General features: G+C 43.7%; 1 pseudogene; it reads left to right on the top strand.

Moving 5' to 3' along the window:
* Positions 1 to 1177: 1177 nt before the first annotated feature.
* On the top strand, positions 1178 to 2524 carry LOC123822691 (annotated as a pseudogene).
* The last annotated feature ends 2914 nt before the right edge of the window (positions 2525 to 5438 follow it).

The raw sequence follows: 5438 nt of genomic DNA, 5'->3' as shown, positions 1-5438 counted from the left end.
TACATATAAGTTGTAAAACCATAAAAATCCTAGAAGAAAACATAGGTAATAAAATTTCAGACAGTCTTCATAGAAATATTTTTGCCAATATTTCTCCTTGGAGAAGGGAAACAAAGGAAAAATAAACAAATGAGACTGCATCAAACTAAAAAGCTTTTGCACAGCAAAAACCAAACAAAGCAAAGCAAAAACCATCAACAAAATGAAAATGGAACCCATTGAATGGGAGAAGATAGTTGCCAGTGATACATCTGATAAGGGGTCAATTTCCAAAATATATAAAGGAATACAATTAAACACCAAGAAGACAAATGACCCAATTAAAGAATGAGCAAAGACCTAAATAGACACTTCTCCAAAGAGGACATTGGATGGCCCATAGACATATGAAAAAATGCTCAATGTTGCTAATTATCAGAGAAATGCAAATTAAAACCACAATGAGATACCATCTCACACCTGCCAAAAAGGCTGTCATCAATAAATCAACAAACAAGTACTGGTGAGGATGTGGAGAAAGGGCAATACTGCTGCACTGTGGGTGGGAATGCAGACTAGTGCAGCCACTGTGTGAAGCAATATGGAGATAGCTCGGAAAATTCAAAATGGATCTACCTTTTGATCCTGTTTCTGGGAATACATGTATATCCAAAGAAACCTGAAACTCTAATTTGAAAGAATATAGAAACCCCTATATTCACTGCAGTGTTATATACAATAGCTGAGATCTGGAAACAGCCCAACTTCTCATCAGTAGATGAGTGGATTAAAAAAGCTGTGGTATATTTACACAATGGAATATTATTTGGTCATAAAAAAACCTTACCTTTTTGACGGCATGGATGGACCTGGAGAATATTATGCTCAGTGAAATAAGCCAGTCAGAGAAAGACAAGTATCATAGGATCTGACTTCTATGTGGACTCTAATGAACAAAATAAACTGTCAAACAAAATAGAAACAGAGGCATGGACACATGGAACAGACTGATGGCTGTCAGAGGACAGAGCATTCAGGGGAGGGGCGGGGGCTGGGTGAAAAAAGGTGAAGGGCTTCCTCCCTAGCTGAGCCCTGTTCCTGGGGGTGGGTGTCAGGAGAAACTGCAGCGCAAGGAAGGTGGACCCCCTCTTTCTGGCCACTGTCTGCCCGGGCGCCCTGGGGCGCAGGCCCCTGGCCCATGGGTGCCTCCACAGCAGACCTGTCCCACAGGCGGTGGGAGAAGTGGGGGCATCTGGGCATGTGTTGCAAGTGGTGCATCCACCTAGGCGGCCACTTGGAACAGGCGTGCTTCCTCAAGAAGCGGCTGGGCTTCTCCCTGCACTCAAAAAACTCGACAAGTTCCTGCTTGACCAGTGCACTTCTTCAGGCTGTGTGTTCTGTAGGTCCCAAGCCTTTGCCCCTCAAGGGACTGCAGTATCTGGTTCTCCTGTCTCATGCTGTGGGGGTCTTGGGGGCCCAGGTGGTGGGCTTGTGTGGGAGTGTTCAGTGGGCTACACATTCTGGAGCCTGTCTTCAGGACCCACACCTCCAGTGGAGTCCAAGCCACCCCTCCTTCCAAGTACTTCCCAGAGAAGCTGGTGCCCAGAGTCCAGGGGTGGGCAGGAGCCTGCAGGTTTGGAACTTGAGCATGAGGAGAGGACTCAGGAGACAGGGCTGCTCAGCAGAATGAGACCCCCACCAGAGTTCTTTTTGCCCCCAAGAGAAGACAAGGTGTGTGATGAAGATGAGAGTGAAGGGAGATACTCAGTGATGCCAACCCATGGACCTATAGCTCTTCCTCAGACAACTGTGAGCCAGATGGCCCCAGACTGCCTCCTTCCCCTGTTAGCCATGTACTTAAAGAGGGAGAGATAGCCCTGGCCCCTGCAGCTGCCCCCACTTCCCTGGCTGGGTCACCCTCATCAGCACCCACAGTGAGTCATGGAACTTCTCTGCCTGTGGAAGGCAGGGTACAGCTGGAGCTCAATCGGACCCCTCAAGCAGGCCCAGCAAACTGAGCCTCCAGCCAGCCTTGGGAGTCAGGCCCAGTCTTCTCTGACTGTAGCCTGGAATGAGGACAGTGCACAGATCGGTGGAAGCAGAATTTGAAAGTGGTGAAAGAAGGAGCTGCTGCTTTCTGACTTTCCTGGCCATGGAAGGATCTTCTCCAACTGGCAATATTTGAATCACAAGAAGTACCAGCACATCCACCAGAAGTCCTCTTGCCCAGAGCCATCCTGTGGTAAGTCTTTCAACTTCAAGAAACACCTGAAGGAGCATGTGAAGCTGCACAGTGACACTTGGGACTACATCTGTGAATTCTGTGCTTGTTTTTTCCCCATTACAGGCCTTTCCTCATTGCCACATTTTACAGCATTGCAGCTCACTGCAGCAAAAGCCACCCGGCCGTGCCCTGCCCACATCAGAGCAACTTGGCCAGGTGGAGCCCTGTGCCAGCATCTCTGCCCCTGTGCTCCTGGGGTCCAGGGATGAGTGCAGGCCCTCTCAGGTTCTGCAGGCTCTGACCCTGCTTCCTAAGCTGTGACCACAGGCTCTAGTAGTCTTCCCACAGGACAGAATGAACACAGTATTTTACATGGGAAAAAAAAAGAAAGAAGGTGATGGGATTAAGCAAAAAATTCATATATATACATATCTATCTATCTATCTATCTATCTCTATCTCTATCTCTATCATCATCTATATCTATATCTATAGATATATCTATATCTATATCATCTATATCTATATCTATATCATCTATATCTATATCTATCTATATCATGTCTATATATCTCACATAAACACACACAACAGTGTGGTGATAGCCGGAGGGAAAGGGGGAATAAGGTAGGTGGAGGTGGGTACAGGGAGGGTAATGGGGATGGAAAAGAGTTTGCTTTGGGACGAAGGGCACATGATGCAGTGTGCAGATGGTGTTTTGTTGATTTGTACATTTGAAACTTGTATGGTTTTGTGAACCAATGTCACCTCAATAAACTCAATAAGAAAGAAAGATACTTTCAAATTCTTGTATACATTCCAATACCATTTACAAACCCAGTCAAATGCTCTTAAACTTTTTAACTACAGGCCTAAAATTAATTACACTTTTTACATACAAATAGAAACCCAGTTTGCCAGATGTTCTAGTGTGCCAGATTCTCTGTAAGATGAGAAATATATTCCCTACCCAATATTTTGAGAGGGGTCATTGACAGAAGGCAGGTCAGAGATTGCCTGGAGTCAAGTGAAGGAAGAATTGGTAGCAAAAGAGATAAGGAAACTGTGCTGGTGGCTATGCAAATATGAACATTTTTCAAAATTCAATAAGCTGCACCTTAAAATAATTTTATTATTTGTTACTTATATGTCCACAATAAAGAGAAATATGTATTTGTGTGTGTATGTGTGTGCATAGCCATATGCATACAGATTCTCAATGGATACGAAGCCTAAACTTAACACTTTCACTTAAACTTAAATCTTCACTCTCAATGACTTTACCATCTCTGTATTTAATTCTAGTGTTTTTTAATAGTTGAGATGAAATCTGAGAGGTGAGGTGCAAGGGGACACCAAGGTGTGGAGTAGGAGGAGGCAGCTGAGGTTCTCCATCAAGGGGTATAAAAGGTAGAAGTAAGCAGTCCATTGGCACTTGAATTTCTACCTTTTTCGGATGAGCTGTCACAAGATTTGCTAGTGGGCTAGGAGGAAATCGGGACTCCACCACACCTACATGTCTGGGGGACCATAACTGGGTAAGGGATGCTATCCAGAGGGAGTGTGTCAGTTTCCTGGGGCTGCTAAACAAATCACTACAAACTACTCCTTTAAAACAACCAGATTTATCCTCAGACAGTTCTGTGGGCAGAGGTCTGAGGTCAGTGTCACCAGGCGGAAGCCTAGCTGCTGGCAAGGCTAGTTCCTTCCAGAGGCCCCAGGGGAAGACCCACTTCTCTTCCATTTCTGGAGCCAGTGGCATTCCCTGGCTCCTGCCACAGCACTCCCATCAGCACCCACCTATGTGGTCCCATCTTCTCACCTCTGCTACTGTCAAAAGTCCTTCTATCCTCTCTTATAGGTGACTTGGTGGTTAAACTTAGGGCACACCCAGATCATCCAGAATCCTTGAAATCTCCACCTTAAGATCTGTACCTAGTCACTTCTGCAAAATCCCTTTTGCCACAGAAGGTCACATTAACAAGTTCCAGGCACTAGGCTATGACACCATGAGGGCCATCAGGGAGCCCTCTCAGCTTTTATTGAATGAACACATGAATAAAAATGGACATCTCTTCTAAATTATGATTTCTGTTTATCTGGGTGTATGCCCTGCAGACATAGAATAGGGGAGACAGAAAATGAAGGAAGACAATAAGTCCAATTTAGGTTATTTCCTGAAACAACATGTGCCTGAAGTGTTTCTTTTGTGGCCTTACTATGGGCGGGTCTGATGCTGTGTGGCATTTTCATGGAATATGGCCAGTGTATCAGTTACCTACTGCCGCACAACCAGAGACAGTTTGGGTGGGCTGGGGAGTGGCTTAGCTGCGTGGGTCCTTTGGTGTCCTCACAACATTGTAGCTGGTTTCCCCCAGAGTGAATGATTCATGAGAGAAAGCAAGAAAAGCTGCCATGCCTCTATGACAAAATGTCATTGGTCACACCATGTCATTCTCTCCCCATTCTAGGAGTTACAAGGGAGTCTTTTAGTCTGTTCACACTCAGCTGGAATGGAATTGGGCTACACCTTTGCAGAAAGGAATGTCGAGGAATTTCTAGACATACATGGGCTGGCATCTGTATAATGACCATTTTTTATTATAAAATCTTTTACTATAAAATCATAAGCATGTACTTCTGTAACAGAACAATGTCACACTGAAGAACACCATATGGCATTTTTAGGTGAAATGGTTAAATTAAAACTATAAATTATTACACCCATATTATTACCCTACCAACCACACTCAAGCAGGCGTTACTTCTGCCAGGCCCTGCATTTTAAAACAGTACAGCCAGTCACAATCATAATAAAAGAATCCTATCATTTCCCAGCAAGAGTATCATATTTCAAATGCTGCTTCTCTGATGTTAGGAACTATGTATCTTTCTTTACTGTATTTGCCATAATATAGTACTACTGTGGAAATGACTACTGTAGTACATATATTAATTACCTTTTACAAAGTTTAAAGTCAATAGCTCCCCCAAAAGAAAATGTATTTCAAAACTAATTTTTCTTTAGTTAAACTTCATGAAAAATAGATTCGTCATCAATGGTTATAAACCTGAAAATTATTCAGAAATCCTTTAACTATTTCCTCCTAGAATTCTAACACCCGTAATCAGGAGAAGCTTTAAGAACTTTACTGATTTTTTAAACAAAACATAGGGTAACTTTTCTGGGTCAGAAGCCTTGATCTTGCCATCTGGTCTCTACATTGTAGCAACTT

Source organism: Phyllostomus hastatus, unplaced genomic scaffold, assembly GCF_019186645.2.
Source record: "Phyllostomus hastatus isolate PE091 unplaced genomic scaffold, TTU_PhHast_1.1 phas_contig_41, whole genome shotgun sequence".
Taxonomy (NCBI): Eukaryota; Metazoa; Chordata; class Mammalia; order Chiroptera; family Phyllostomidae; genus Phyllostomus; species Phyllostomus hastatus.
This window is presented reverse-complemented; position numbering and strand designations above follow the sequence as displayed.